The 16,746-nt window shown below is 46.4% G+C and overlaps 1 protein-coding gene across 1 annotated transcript in view; it reads right to left on the bottom strand.

The window, feature by feature from the left end:
• The window catches only part of COL23A1 (collagen type XXIII alpha 1 chain), a 318,371-nt gene that overhangs the window by 275,167 nt on the left and 26,458 nt on the right, over positions 1-16,746 (bottom strand). The gene's annotated exons all lie outside the window — the stretch shown is intronic.

Below are 16,746 nucleotides of genomic sequence, written 5' to 3'. Positions count from 1 at the left end.
TACTATTATTGTATTGTAGTTGATGTCTTCTTTTAGTTCTATTAAGAGTTGCTTTACAAATTTTGGTGCTCCTGTGTTGGGTGCATATATATTTATAAGTGTTATGTCTTCTTGGTGGAGAGTCCCTTTTATCATTATATACTGTCCCTCTTTGTCTTTCTTTATCTGTTTTGCTTTGAAATCTACCTTGTCTGATATTAGTATAGCGACACCTGCTTTCTTTTGTTCATTATTAGCTTGGAGTATTGTTCTCCATCCCTTCACTCTGAGTCTGTGTTTGTCTTTGGGGCTGAGGTGTGTTTCCTGGAGGCAGCATATTGTTGGATCTTGTTCTTTGATCCATCCTGCCACTCTGTGTCTTTTGATTGGGGAGTTCAATCCATTTACATTTAGAGTGATTATTGAGACGTGGGGGCCTACCACTACCATTTTGTGTCTTGTTTTCCGGTTTTCTTCAGTTTCCTTTGTTTCTCGTCCCATGGTTTAATTTGTTCTGATGTAGAGCTGCTACTCTCTGTTGTTGTCCTTCTACTTATCTCCTCTGCTCTTGGTTTTGTAGCCCCTTTCCTTTTTTGGATTTTTCAGGAATGAGGGTTTTCCTGAGGATTTCCTGAAGAGGAGGTTTTGTGGCAATGAACTCCCTTAATTTTTGTTTATCTGGGAAAGTTTTTATTTCTCCATCGTATTTGAAGGATATTTTCGCTGGGTAGAGAATTCTCGGCTGTAGGTTTTGGTCCTTCAGATTTTTGAATATATCATTCCACTCTCTTCTAGCCTGTAAAGTTTCTGCTGAGAAATCTGCTGATAGCCTGATGGGGGTTCCTTTGTAGGTTAGTTTCTTTTGCCTGGCTGTCCTTAATATTTTCTCCTTGTCGTTGACTTTTGCTAGCTTCACTACTATATGGCGTGGAGTTGGTCTTCTTGCATTGATAAAGTTTGGAGATCTATTGGCTTCTGTCACCTGAAGATCCATCTCCCTCACCAGATTTGGGAAGTTCTCAGCCATTATTTCTTTGAATAGGTTTTCTGCCCCTTTCTCCTTCTCTTCTCCCTCTGGTATACCTATAATCCTTACGTTGCATCTCCTAATTGTGTCTGATAATTCTCGGAGAGTTTCTTCATTTCTTTTAAGTCTTGCTTCTCTCTCCTCCTCTGCCTGCAACAATTCTATATTGCCATCTTCCAAATTGCTAATTCTTTCCTCCATATTATCGGCCCTACTGTTCAGAGCATCTAGATTTTTCTTAATCTCCTCTATTGTGTTCTTCATTTCCAATATTTCTGTTTGGTTCTTCTTTATCGTATCAAACTCTTTTGTGACATAGCTCCTGAACTCGTTGAGTTGTCGGTCAGAATTCTCTCTTAACTCAGTGAGTATTTTAATGATGGCTGTTTTGAAGTCATCATCATTTAGGTTATATATCTCATTTTCTTTGGGATTGTTTTCTGTGTATTTGTTACTTTCTTTCTGTTCTGGAGATTTAATGTATTTTTTCATATTGCTTGATGATGTTGATTTGTGCCTCCGCATGGAGATAGAGTTTAGTTGCTCCTTTCACTTGTTTCAGCTGCTGCGGTGGGGGGAGCAGCTGTTTATACTTCACCAACCAGGAACCCTGTCCGTAGTTGCTAACTGGGCCTGGGCCCCTCTTCGTAGCCACAGTGGCCCTTTGGATTCCCTCCTCTGCCGTGGGGGCCGTCACGGGGGGCTTCAGGCTGCAGGTGCCTACTGTTGTTGCCCACCTAGATGCGCTCTCTCCTTGGGGTCTGCAACGGTGTTATGGGCTTTTCCAGCGGCCAGGGGTGGGATCACTTATATTTGTCGCTCCGTTGCTGTCGGCACACACCAAATCTCACTTGTCCTCTATGGGTCGCAGGAGAGCTATTGGCATCTTCTACAGTCTGTGGTTAGTACACCTAGCTATGCTGCTTTTGCCCTGGGGTCTTCCAGCCTTGTGGCTGGCGGCTGGGTGCCTTCTACTGGTGCTGTGCAGAGGCTTTCCCTAAGGCTTCTGTGAGCCTGTAGGGTTTCCCCCTAGGCTACTAAGCTGGGTCTCTGGAACTCTCTCCAGCCCCAGTCCTCTCCAAGATCTCTGGCAATCCCTAGCCTCACCGGGTGGGCAACGGCAGCTGGGGGTCGCCCCGTCCTCTGGGCTTCTCTCCGGGCCTCTGCCGGGAGCCCTGAGTGCTCAGCGTGGCCCCTCTGCTACCGGCAGACAGAGAGTTTTGTCTGCTGCCTGGCGGAGCTCCGGCGCTTCCCCACCGGGTCGCCGGACCCGCCTTTGAAAGTTCCCCCGCCCCGGTCCTCTCCGAGATCTCCGGCAATCCCTAGTCCCACGGGGCGGGCAACGGCAGCTGGGGGACGCCCCGCCCTCTGGGCTTCTGTCCGAGCCTCTGCCGGGAGCCCTGAATGCTGGGCGTGGCCCCTCTGCTAATGGCAGACAGAGAGTTTTGTCTGCTGCCTGGGGGAGCTCTGGCGCTTCCCCTCCGGGTCGCCGGACCCGCCTTTGAAAGTTCCCCCGCCCCGGTCCTCTCCGAGATCTCTGGCAATCCCTAGTCCCCCGGGGCGGGCAACGGCAGCTGGGAGACCTCCGTGCCCTCCGTGTCTCTCTCTGGGACCCTCCGGGCGCCCCGAGCACCAGGCTGGGTCTCCCCGCCAATGGCGGGGAGAGACTCTCCCCGCGGGCTCAGGTGTGCAACTCCAAAGTTTCCCTCTGCGTTTAGGAGTAATTGCGGGGGGTTTAAGTAGGGTTCTGGTCACCTGTTTCCACCGTCGCTCCTCTGTTGTGTTCTCGCTCCTGCCCTAGATGTGTGTGGATCCTCTGGGGGCGTCCGTTGGAAGAAAGCCGCTTGCGGGTACTAGGCTGCCCGTCGGGGTCGGAGAGTTTTCACCTATTTCCACATCCTCCCGGAGGAAAGTCCGTCCGCCTTCCGATGTATAGTCGCGTGGGTGTCTCAGACGTCCTGAGATGCTGTCTGGATATCCTTTGTCAAGCGATAAGTGTCCAAATAATTGTAGACTCGAAGGGCGAGAGACAAAGAGGACTACTCACGGCGCCATCTTGGAATTCCACCTGTCATTTTGTTTATCTTTTCAAAGTTACTTTCACTGTTTTTTTTTTTTTTTTTTAGCCTCTATTTCACTTATTTCTGCTCTGATTTTTATTATTTCCTTTCTCCCACTGATTTTGGGTTTTGTTTGTTCTTCTTTTCCAGTTCCTTTAGGTGCACTGTTATATTGTTTATTTCGGGTTTTCTTGTTTGCTGAGGTAGGCCTGTATTGCTATAAACTTCCCTCTTAGAACTGCTTTTGCTGTATCCCATAACTTTTGGCATATCGTATTTTCATTTTCATTTGTCTCCAGGTATTTCTTGATTTCTCCTTTAATTTCTTCATTGACTCAATCGCTGTTCAGTAGCATTTTGTTTAATCTCCACATATTTGTGGCTTTTCTGATTTTCTTCCTATAGTTGATTTCTAGTTTCATATTGTTATGGTCAGAAAAGATGCTTGGTATTATTTAAATCTTCTTAAATTTATTGAGACTTGTTTTGTGGCCTAATAAGTGATCTATACTGGAGAACGTTCCATGTGCATTTGAAAAGAATGTGTATTCTGCTGGTTTTGGATGGAATGTTCTGTATATATCTACTAAGTCCATCTGGTCTAATGTGTCATTTAAGGTCAATGTTTCCTTATTGATCTCCTGTTTGGATGATCTATCCATTGGTGTAAGTGAAGTGTTAAAGTCCTCTACTATTACTGTGTTGCTGTCTATTTCTCCTCTTATGTCTGTTAATAATTGCTTTAAATATTTAGGTGCTCCTAGCTTGGGTGCATAGATATTTACAAGTGTTGCATCCTCTTCTTGGATTGTTCCGTTTATCATTATGTGGTGCCCTTCTTGTCTCATTACAGTTTTTGTTTTAAAGTCTATTTTGTCCGATATAGGTATTGCTACCCCGCTTTCTTTTCACTGCCATTTGCATGGAGTATCTTTTTCTATTCCTTCACTTTCAGTTTATGAGTGTTTTTAGGTCTGAAGTGTGTCTCCTGTATGCAGCACATATATGTTTCTTGTTTTTTTATCCAATCGGCCACCCTATGCCTTTTGATTGGAGCATTTAATCCATTGACATTTAAAGTAGCTATTGATAAGTATGCACTCATTGCCATTTTGTCACTTTTTTTCCTGGGTGTTGTAGTAGTTCTTCTCTGTTCCTTTCTTCTTCTCTTGCTCTCTTCCCTTGTGGTTTGATGGCTTTCTTCAGTATTATGTTTGGGTTCCTTTCTCTTAATTTTTTGTGTATTTATTATAGGTTTTTCTGGTTTGTGATCACCATGAGGTTCATATATAATAACCTATGTAAACAGCAATCTAGATTAAGTTGATGGTCTCTTTAGTTTGACCCCCTCAAAATTCATATGTTGCAGCCCTAACCCCCGTGTGATAGTTTCAGGAGGTGGGGCCTTTAGAAGGTACATTTAGATGAGGTCATCAGGGTGGGCTCCTCGTGATGGGATTAGTGTCCTTACAAGAAGAGGAAGAGACTAGAACTCCTCTTTCTCACAGCCTTGCTATGTGCACACATGATGGTGAGAGGGAGTGCTAGTCTCTGCCTCTTCTGAACTGTTTTAAGTGTGCAGTTCAGCAGCATTAAGCACATTCACACTGTTGTGCAACCATCACCACCATTCACCTCCAGAACATTTTCATCATCCAAACTGAAAATCTGTACCCATCAAACGAGTTCCCATCCCCCTCCCCAGCCCCTGGAGTCACCATTCTACTTTCTGTCTCTATGAATTTGACTACTCTAAGTGCCTAATTTAAGTGGAATCATACAGTTTTTGTGCTGTTGTGACTGGGTTGTTTCACATAACCAAATGTCCCTAAGTTTCATCTATGTTGCAGTGCGTGTCAGAATTTCCTTCCTTCCTAAGGCTGAATAATATCCCCTAGTATGCATATACTACAATGTGACTACCCATTCACCTGTATTACAGTTTATCATCATCATTAATGAAGAGGAACTGAAAGTGAGAAGCTCCTCCTTCCTTCTCACAAACTAGTCCCTGGCAGCTTGTGCACTTTTCAGAGTGTGGCCTCAGCCCATCAGCTCCACTTCTAGGAATGATCCCAACATTCAGAAACGCAAAACAAGGAGGCATACTGCCTACCTGTGGGGGAGAGCCAGTGTTTTTTCATTCTAACTTCCAGTTTGTCAAGGACTTACACCTTTGCGAAATACAATAAAATGATGTAGAAAATAAGACAACTAAAAACCATAAAACTACTAGTCCATTATTTATTATTAGATTCAACAGACATAAAATTACTGGTTAAATTGCTAGAAAACTTCCCAAACAGTCTCAGTTTCCATCCTCACCTTGTTACAGACTTGCAACAAATGTTCAAAGGAAGCATTATTCACAAACCACATTCTGAGCAGCACTGTCTGGAGCGCTGTTTAGCGGGAAAAATGAAAACATCTAATGACCTTCAATAACGCAGCTGTTAAGTACACTTTGGTATATCCACATTATGGTTTAGCAATAAAAAATAATGAAGCATATGAGTCAGCAATTCCACTCCTAAGTACATAACCAAGAGAAATGAAAACATATGTCCCCACAAAAACTTGTATATGAATGTTCATAGCAGCTTTTTCCTAATAAACAGTGAAACATGAAATTTCCATCAACTGATGAATGGATAAACAAAATGTGGTCTATCCACACAACAGAATATTATTCAGCCAGAAAGAGGAATGAAGTACTGATACATGCCACAACATGGATGAACCTGGAGAAAATTATCCTAAGTGAAACAAGTCAGACACAAAAGGACCATGTATTTTTTTCTTTTTTGAGGAAGATTAGCCCTGAGCTAACTGCTGCCAATCCTCCTCTTTTCTCTGAGGAAGACTGGCCCTGGGCTAACATCCGTGCCCATCTTCCTCTACTTTATATGTGGGACGCCTACCACAGCATGGTGTGCCAAGCGGTGCCATGTCTGCACCCAAGATCCAAACCACAGAACCCCGGGCTGCCAAAGCAGAACGTGCACACTTAACTGCTGCGCCACTGGGCCATCCCAGGACCATGTATGTTTTATTCCATTTACATGAGATGCCCAGAATAGGCAACTACAGGGAGATAAAAAGCAGATTAGTGGTTGCCAGGGTCCAGGAGTGATAGAGGGAATGGAAGATGGTAGCTAAGCGGTACATCATCTCTGTGGGGTGATGAAAATGTTCTAAAAATGATTGTTGTGATGGTTGCACAACTCTGTGCATTTACTAAGAATCATGAATTGTACACTTTAAATACATGAATTATATGGCATATGAATTATATATTAATAAAGCTGTTATAAAAAATAATGAAACAGAGTCCTAGAGCTATTAAAACAATTGAATTCATTATTTAAAACCTGAAAAAGTCCTAGTCTGGATGTTTTTACTAGTGACTTCTTCCAAACATTTAAGAAAGAAACAACCCTAAATCTTACACTAATTCTTCCAGGGAAGAGAAACAGGAACACTATTTCCCAATTCATTTTAGGAGACCAGCATAACCTTGATACCAAAACCTGACAATAGAAGAAAGGAAAATTTATAGGCCATCTCTCCATGAAGACAGATGCCAAACCCCTAAACAAAATGTTAGCAAATTGAATCCAGCAACATATGAAAAGAATACCTGCCACCCAAGCGGGGCTTAGTCCAGGAATGCATGGGTAGTTAATATTCTAAAAATCAATCAATGGAATTCACTGCTTCGACAGAAAAAAGGAAAACTATCATATGATCATCTCATAAATGTGGAAACGTAATTAACAAGTTTTAACACTCAATTGTAACTTAAAAAAAACCAACCTCTCAGCAAACTAAGAAGAAAACTGCTTTAATTTAATATCTACAAAAAACCTAAAGCAATGGTCACACTAATGTTTGCGTGCTATGAAACCAGGACGCCTGCCGTAGGATTGCTAATAATTCTATTCAGCACCATTGAAGGCAACAGCCAGAGCAACGAGTCAATAAAAGAGATAAAAGGCATAAGAATAGGAAACAAATAAAACTCTATTTATAGATGATATGATAGAAAATACCAGAAAATCTTAAAAGACTATCAAACTGTTAGCATTAACAAGTGAATGTGGCAAGAACCCTGGAGACAAGGGTAGCAGGAAAAATCATCAGCAACAGACAGAATAATTATCAAGTATTCCTGATAATATTCAAAAATATTATCATTTAAAATAGCAGCAAAAATAGTAAATTCCAGGAATAAATCTAATAAAATATGGGCAAGAGCTCTGCACTCAAAACTACAAAATATTATCAAATAAAATTAAAGAAGACCCAAATACATGGAGTGATACACCATAAATTGGAATTCTCAATATTATGAAGATGTCATTTCTCCTAAATTAATCTATATTCAGTGAATGTCATTCAAAGTTTCAGTAAGGGGCTTTTTGGGCGTTTTTTTTTTTAACAGAAATTGGCAAACTGCTTGTAAAACTCCCATGGAAATGCAAAGGCCCGAGAACAGCCGAGGCCATCCTGAAGAACAAAACACACCCCGATATCAGCGCCAAAGCTTTGGTGATCAAAATCATGTGGTACTGGCACGTGGACAAACTGAACAACAAGGCAGAAAAGGCAGCCCAGGCACAGACCTGCACGGCCACTGGGTGAGTTGATGCAAAACAGGCAGAAAATGTCAAGTGTCAGTGAGGACGTGGAGCGCCTGGAATTCTGGAATCTCCCGCATGCTTACCTTCTTTGGAAAATGATGTACTATTCACTAAAATCTTGCATCTACATCCCTTATGCCAGCAATTCCACTGTGAGGTATAAACACAACAGAAATGCATACGTGTGTTCACCAAAACAGACAAGATGGCTCAGAGCAGCACTGCTCCTAACAGCCCAAACCTGGAACCTATCCAAGTGCCCAAGAACAGGAAAACGAATAAATAAATGAACCCACCACAACGCCCCCCACAGCAACACCAATAACTCCTCCTAATGCTCAGCCAAAGACACAAAGAACCAACCCCGTGTGATTCCATTCACGTAAAGCTCAAAGCAGGCAAGTCAAGTCCATTGCTTGAGAAATTGAGGCAGGGGCGCCCTTGGGGCAGCTGGGGGTCTCGGAGGGCAGGTCATGTGCTGCTGCTTGACCTGGACACACACTTAGGCTATGTGCCCTTGCCTGCAGTAGGTTCTATTCTGACAGAGAGTTGAGAGAAAGAATGAGGCAGACATCAGAGGTACCGATATGCTGACATTACAGGGACAAAAACTATTCATGCTGCAGAGACGCAAATGTTCAATGTGCGCGTCCCCACTGCCTTCCCACCTCCTTCGGAAGCGCCCGTGCTTTCCCCTGTCCCTGTGGCTGCGGAGAGCTGAGCCGGAGGGAGAGCAGAAAGACCAGAGGCTTCCATTCCCACAGCCATCCTGAGGGACTCAGGGTCACTGCCCCCAGTGGGGACAGGGCAGGGACACCAGGTTCACCATCGCTCCCCTACTCGTCCACTCCTCTCTCACCTCTACCTTCTTCCAGCAAAAGAATCCCTCCTGCATTTGTCCCCCCCCCCCCACTCTCCCCACAAGCTCCCCTCCCCTCCACATACGCCTTCGCCCTCTTTTCTACGCCACCCCCACCCCAGGCAGTGAAGGGGCCAGTGCCTGGGTAGCAGAACTTGACCCTCACAGACCCCTCTACCCCAAGCCCCTTACAGAGCTCCTGGATCCTGAGAGGGGAGGAGGTAAGAGTAGAGATGTACATTTTAGGGAGCAAACAGGTTGGGGTGGGGGGATGGGCGGAAGGCACTGCCTGGTACTCTTGGAAATTAAGCCCAAGTCCTGCCTTGGTGGTGGCAGAGGGGGAGGGTGGTCACTCCTGGGCAGCTGCTCCTGGCCTTCCTCACAAGGGGTCCCCTGTCCTCTCAGAGGCCCCCACCCCACACAGAGAAAATGCTAAGACCCATGGCCACACCCACTCACTGGGCACTGCGCAGCGCACAGTCACAACTAATAAGTCTGCTGCTCCTGCACACAGCTGACCTTTCAGCAAGTGCTAGGGTCTGCACAGTCTGCCAGTATCCCCACCTGTGTGACAGGCAGCACCTGGACAGCAGGTAAAGACTCTGTCCAGTCCTTCTGTGGGTGACACAGATGCATTCCCTGCTCTGTCTCCTAATGCCCCTCTCCACCAGGGGTGCATGCGGTCTCATCTACATGTTTTCGGGTTTTCCTTTGGTGAGGAAGATTGGCCCTGAGCTAACACCTGCTGCCAATCCTCTCCTTTTAGTTTGAGGGAGATTACCATTGAGCTAACATCCATGCCCATCTTCCTCTACTTTATATGTGGGATGCCACCACAGTATGGCTTGACGAATGGTGTGTAGGTCTGCTCTGGGATCCAAACCAGAGAACCCCAGCTGCAGAAGCAGAGCATATGAACTTAACCACTATGCCACTGGACAGCCCCTCATTTGGGCGGTACCTTGTCTAAACGTTTTTAAAAGCACATTCTTCACAAAACACCACAAGGGTAGGCGGGAAAGTGTGCTTCCAGTGGGAGGATGAGTCTGGCCCACTCCATGTTGACCATTCAGTCTCCTTCATTGGCTAGACTTTTCCTTCCTAATGAGCCCCTATTCCCCTTGGAGCCTCAGCCTTCAAAACTTTGAACTTCTTTCTGTGCTGGCCTGTGAGCGGGCCGCACAGGGATGCTGCTAAAGAAATGACCAGACAACAGACCACTTCAAGCCTATTAGTGTCACGGGAACCACAACCTGGCAGGGAGGCGGCCCTGCCAGCATTCAGTCCTGCTTCCAAGGGCAGAGCTGGAAAAAATGGAAAAGAACAGTGGAGCAGGAAGAAGAGCCTTTGGTGGGTCATGAAGGAAACACTAGGGCCACACCAAAGAAAGGGGCTTTAAAACACTGCCTGCTAATACCTACAGGACAGCAGGGAGAATCCCAAGTTCAAGGGCTCCCCAAGGAGCCAGGGGTTGCTTTCTTCATCTTTGTTCAGAAGTTCACCAAATGAACCAGGACTTGAAGCAGAAATGGCATTCTTCTCTGCAGAGGCAACAAAAGGAATGAGCCTCGCCTCTCAGGCTGACCTTGCTCCCTAAGTACCCCCTTAATGTAATAATGATCTGCGTCTGGCTCTCACCTCCTGGGACTACAGATCACTTTCCTCAGGGATAAACGAACAGACATTATTAGATGCCTAATGTGCACCAAGTACTTTCATGTACATTTATCTCAGTACATCCTCAAAACAAACCTGTGAGGTACATGACATTATCCCATTTGACGCAGAAGGAGATGGAGGGTTTAAACCATCAGATGACTTGCCCGAGTTCACAGAGCCAATGGGTGGCCAGAGCTGGCATTCATGGCCAAGTCCACCCACATCCAAACCCAGACTCCCCTCCCCCACGCCAGACAGCATCCTGGCATCAGGGAGGTGCCCTCCCTGCCTCCCAGCCCTGCCGTGGAAGCCTCCAGTGCAGGGCCAAGCACAGGGTCCAGGCCTGCCAGTAGGACTCTCTCTCCTGAGGCCCTGAACCTCAGGCAGAGTGACGCACATAAAAAACAGTTGGTACAGACACATCCAAGAGACCACTTATTTGCAGGGAGACTGCCCATCTCCTCCTGCCGCCTGGATTCCGGGAACTGCCCTACGTCCTGTCTTTCCAAACCTCCTTCCTCAGCATGCGTTTGCTTCTGTGAGCTCCTGCATTTCTTCCTAGTCTTTCCCTTTTGTTTAAATCTGCCTGAGTTGATTTCTACAGCTAGTGACCGAGGAATGCTATCTTGTTCACCATCCATCGAGCCTCCCTCCCTCCTCTCTGCTCCCAGGAACGACAGCACAGACCCTGCAAGGCCGGCTATTTGTCCTCACAGCTGCCTCTCACGGGTCTAGGGGCTCGTCCCAGGGCCTGGTTCCTGTGACATGCTGCTAAAACACTGAGGGATGATGAGGTGAGAGAAATGGGGGCACGTGAGGCAGAGTGGCACAGAGCAAGCCAAATTAAGAGATGAAGGAAAAGAGGGGACATTTCCATATGTTGTGACCACAACCAATCCTATTTGTACAATTTAGCAAGGGCAGCTCTTTCTGTCCAGGCCCTGACTTCGATCAGCCCCAGGAGGACGAAGGTGAGCTGAGGCCGCCCTGCGCCGAGGATGAGGCTCCGCAGGCTCATGGCAGAGCAGACCCAACCATCTCTGCAAGGCCGCGGACATCTGAGCTTCAGGGAGCCCGTGGAGCCTGCGTGAGGCCACTGGAGGGAAAGCAAGAGGCTCAGGGGCTAAAGGACAGAGATGACACGCAGGGAGGTGCACGTGGGCAGGGGGGAGGCCTTCCAATCCGGGGAGGAGTCTGGGAGTGTCGGGTCTACATGACTCCCAAACCCTGCTTAAGTTAGGCAATTTGGGGACTGGAACAGAAGGGACAGGAACTGTTAGCTGCAAAAGGTTGAGAAGGCTTTTCAGGAAGGATATTTCTGACTCTTTCCCTGTAGGGAACAGATTTCCCACACAGGGTGGCGAGGATCCCGAGGCACGCAGGAGGACCGGATCTGATTCATGGGGAAGGGACTCTGGCCAGTGCCAAACCAAATGCAAATGACTTCCAATCCTCGGCCTCAGAGCCAACTTGAACTTGGCAGAGCCAAGTCCTGGCTAGAGTTAAGTCTAAGATGAGCAAAGAGAAAAAGCCAAGGGGTGAAAACATAGGAAAGAACTGAAAGAGAGTCAGGACAAAGTCTAAACGAAGAATGGCCAACACCCTGTGAACAGGCTCCCTGCGCGCGTCGAGAAGCTGCCCGTGCAGGCCGGCCTGGCTCCTGGACAGGGTGGCATTCAAGAAGGACAATGTCTTTATGTATCAATCTTATTACCCTTGTTCTGTAACAACAGACTTGTCACTGTCACTCCACGAATCACCTAAACACATTTATAAAATGCGCTGACTTCTGTGTGCTCCTTTAGTAAGGCTGAGTTTGTTCTTTCTTCCAGACCTCGGCCCAGCTCACACTCACTAGAGGGTTGTCACGAGCCAGCCCCCTGCATGCAGGAAGGACAACCACCCCAGCCTTTCGGGGTTTCACAGGCTGGGGGTGCAGAGGTGACAGGCAAGTGAAGGGACATCAACTGCAATATGGAATCATTTGAGGGGCACCCAAAGTGTGGTGGGCTCACAGAGGAGGGGGCAATCAACTCTGCCTGGAAAACAGGGAAGGTCCAGAAGACGTGAGATTTAAGCTGAACTGTGAAGAATGAATATGGATTCTTCAAGCAAAAAACCAGGAGGGGAGAGACATCTCAAGCAAAGGAAAGACACAGGTTCTGAGTAAATGGCATCACTGAGACAGGAAGGCATTCCACAGGGCACAGGAAGGTGACACAACTGGAGGGACAGGTCCAGAGAGGGAGGCAGGAATCAGATTGAGAAATGGCAAGACAGACTGCTTTCTTGATCCTAAAGACCATGAAGAACCATGGAAGGCTTCTAAACCGAACGTCACTTGAGCCCCATCCTGAGGAAGGCCTGCAAGGGATGAAGGGTGACGAGGGTCTGAAGATGGCGGTGGTGGCGGGGATGATGTGGGGGGACTCAGTCAGTGCATGGGAAGCAGGATAAGAGGACTGACTGAAGAGAGATGAGGCAGAAGGAAGAGGACGCCAAGAGAAGTCACAGAGGAAGGTAGGTGTGATGGTTAATTTCATGTGTCAGCTCAGCCAGAGTGCAATGCCCAGAGATGTGGTCAAACAGTATTCTGGATGTTTCTCTGTGAGGATGTTTTTGGATGAGATTAACATTCAAATAGGTGGACTTGGAGTAAATCAGATTGCCCTCCATGTGGGTGAGCCTCATCCAATCAGTTGAAGGGCTGAATCAAACAAACAGAGAGAATTCTCAGACAAGAGAGAATTCTACGGCAGACAGCGTTAGGACTCAAACTGGAGCACCAGCTCTCCTGGGTCTCCAGCTTGCTGACTCACCCTGCAGATTTTGGACTTGCCAGACTCTATAATCACGTGAACCAGTTACTTAAAATAAGTCTCTTTATATATATATATCCTATTGGTTCTGTTTCTCTGGAGAACCCTGACTATTATAGTAAGGAACAAAGAGGTCTGCCTCTTCAGCTCCCAGCTAAGGAAGGAGGCAAACACAGCAGCCCATTGCTGTCTACATGCCTACTCCCAGCTCTGTGTGCTCTCAGAATCAACACACAGTGACAAATGCCACTCTGGGCCAAGCCCTGTGCTGCTGCCTCCAGCTCTGCTGTGTTGTACCCAAGGGCTGACTGGGTACCTCCTCTCAGACATCCCATAGTCACGTCAAAATGAACAGGCTTGAACAAACTCCCCATCCTGCCCTCCACCCCCACTGGCACCATGGAGTTGTCCAAGTCAAAAACCTGCACGTCACCCAAAACCTGGGTGTCATCCAGCCTTCTCTCCCTCCTTCCCCCTCACGCAGCCCACCTCTAAGTCCTGGCAGCGCACCTCTAGGACACGGTCAACTCCATCGGCATCCTCCCACTGCCTCCACCACCACACCCTCTGCCCAGGGCCCTGTTACATGTGGCCGAGACAGGTGAACAGCCTCTCCACCGGCGTCCTCAGTTCCTCTGCCCCTACTTTCCCCTCAGGCCCTGCTCCGAGCCCCCTGATACTGCATCAGCCTGAGCCTCTTAGAACATAAGTCGGACAATGTCACTTCTTTATTTCCAACCCAGTGATGACTTCCTGCTGCTTTTTGGATGAAATATACACTCTTCCATAGCCCGGGGGCCAGGCCACTGACCGGCGCCTCTCCGGCATTGTCTCATCACACCCTCCCCTGTCTGCTTCAGACACTGACCCCTCCCGGTTCCCAGAAGGCAATCCAACCTCCCAGTTGCCTAAGAACCAACTCGCTGAGATGCCCAGCTTCTCATCACACGGCTCTTGGCACCAGGTCCCCTCCCCAGCGGGGCCTCCCCTAGGCTCCCTTTCTAAACATCTTCACACCAGCACCTCCCTTTACCCCTCGCCCCGACCCTGCCTCCACAGCTCTTATCACAGTTCACAGTTACCTCATTAATTGCTGGGTTACCTGTTTCAGTTTGCCTGTCTTCCCCACCCTACCCCCGACACCTGGAACGTAAATTCCACGAGGGCACACACTTTGACTTATTCACCAGTGTGCCCCCAAAATCTAACATGGCAAATAGTTTTGAATGAAGAATAAGTAAAATAACAAATAACTATCTCCACATTTGGGATTATTATGCCGTTATTAAAGAGTAGTTCATTGAAGCCCAGAGAGGTTAAGTAACATGCCCAAGGTCACACAGCTCTAACTGGCAGATCCATAACCCAAATCCAAACCCGTCTTATCCCAGAAGATGTGCTTTCTATCACTCCCCATGGGCTTTTATATTAATCAATGTCTATAGTGCAATTTTTAGCTCTAAAAGATCTTTTAGAAACACACCATTTATTAAAGACAAACATTTTTGGAGCATCTGTGATGTGCCAGGTATCCCACTGAGCGTACTGGGGACATCACGTCAGACAGGGCTGTCTTCCAGGGCACCAGAAGAGCCCATGAGGTGGGCAGTAGGGGTGTGTGATCCAGCAACACACTTGGCCACACTGTGGCCAGCTCAGGGCCAGAAACAGAAACTCTGTCTTTTACTTCTCAGTTGAATGGCTTTTAGCTGTCCTACTTGTTATTCCTGATTATGCTGGTAATGCACGCTCGTTGCAAGCAAATTCAGAAAACGCAAAAAAGAAAAAAAATGAAGGGCGCTTATAATGTAAGCACCCACTGTTCACACTACATGATTTTGCTTTAAAATCTGTTTTCTCCCCACTATTGAAACACTGTGGCTATCTTTCCCTTATAAAGGTCTATGGATGTCATTTCCAATGTTTTGGGGACTATAAATGATGCTCTAATAAACATCACGGTGCAGTCACCTTTGAGCAGTTGTCAGATTATATTCTGAACCTAGGAGTGGGAATGCTGGGAGAAAGCTTGTGCTTTTAAAACGTTTGTTTATATGCCAAACTGCTCTCCACAAAGTTTGAATCAGTTTAAACTTTATCAATCTGATCATTGAAAAGTGATATCTCATTTCACTATGCATTTCCTCAATTATTCATGACGTGGACCATCTTTTCAAGTGCTGGAGCAGTGCCTGGCACAGAATAATGGGTGCTCTGTGCATAGTCACTGAAGGAAAGTGTCACCATTTGTATTTTTTTATTGGGGACCCGTTATTCATATCCTCTGCCCATTCTTCTGCTAAAATATTTGGCCTTTCCTTATTCTTTTGCAAGAACACTTTATATCTCATGAATATTAACCATGTGTTTGTTACCTATGTCGAATTTTTTTTCAGTTTGTCATTTATCTTTAAACTTTGTTAAGGTGGGATTTTCCTTCTATACAGAAAACTTGAGCTTTTAAGCTTAAAATGTTTCAGAAAACATTTTGTTCTATGGCAGGGTTTTCGACCTTGGCACCACTGACATTTGGGACAGGACACTCCTTTGTGTGGGGGACGGTCCTGTGCACTGTGGGATGGGTGGCAGCATCCCTGGCCTCCACCCACTAGTGCACCTCTCCAAGCTGAGAAAAACCAAAAACGTCTAACTATTGCCAAATGTCCCCTGGGAACAAAAATCATCAGTGCTGGTTTCTGACCTCAGTGCCATGCTTATAAAGTCTGTTTCTACCTCATCATTTTAAAAAGTGACCTACAGTATTTTCACCTTGTCCTCCGTGGTTTTATTTTTCACATTTAAATCTTCAATCCATGTGGAATATACTTTGCCACAAGAAGTGAGCTCGGAAGCCAGATATTGTGACTGAATTGAACTTACCCCTGGGAAAAGACAGTCCCACCACGTGAGTGGCTCCTGATATGTGGGACATATAATAATCCCAAGGTCCAAAGTCATATGACACCTCATGCAGGGAAAAGCCGCACCTGTCACCCAAGAGTTGGCACAGAGTTGGCCAGGCTGAGGTGAAGTCCCTTTCAGTCTTATCTGCCCACAGCTTTGGGGATTCTCTGCTAGGTCTGAAGACGACGTGTGCAGTTGGGTGAGCGGGACAATTGTTCCAGGAATGTATGTGCTAATGTGTTGGCTATTTCACTCTTCACGTAATCATCATAACCTCCCCAAACCAATAGCATACCACTTGATTCTGGAACCATCTGGAAAATCCTGAGGGATTTTCCATTTTGGTAGGAAAAAATACCAGAATGGGTCGTTAACTTTGTCTTTCACTGCCTTTGGTTTGAACTTTTGTATGCCTTCTAGTCAATTTTTTTAAATATTGATTATCCTTTTCTTTTAAATTCGTTAGATTTCTATAGAATTTAATGAATATAGTGGGCTCCCTCTGGTGGTCACAAGAAAATCTCCAAATCCCAATGGTCAATACATAGTTAAACCTCAAGACCTTTATTTAGAGAACATGGTACATTTTATAATTAATAGACTCAGAGTGGCTAGACTATGTCTTAAGAAAAGACTTCTAATTATTTTCTTCCATTCATCAGTGGGTCTACAAAGTGGTTCGTAAGGCCACTGTCCAAAACCACACTTGCCATCTTCCCTTCCAAATCCCTCTTTGAGGATTTCCTATTTCTGTTCAGGGCGTCACCTTCCCCCGAGACTTGCAGCTTGGGGCGTC

Source organism: Equus caballus, chromosome 14, assembly GCF_041296265.1.
Source record: "Equus caballus isolate H_3958 breed thoroughbred chromosome 14, TB-T2T, whole genome shotgun sequence".
In the NCBI taxonomy this organism is placed as follows: Eukaryota; Metazoa; Chordata; class Mammalia; order Perissodactyla; family Equidae; genus Equus; species Equus caballus.
The sequence above is the reverse complement of the archived record's forward strand: the minus strand, read 5'-3'. Positions and strand labels throughout refer to the sequence as shown.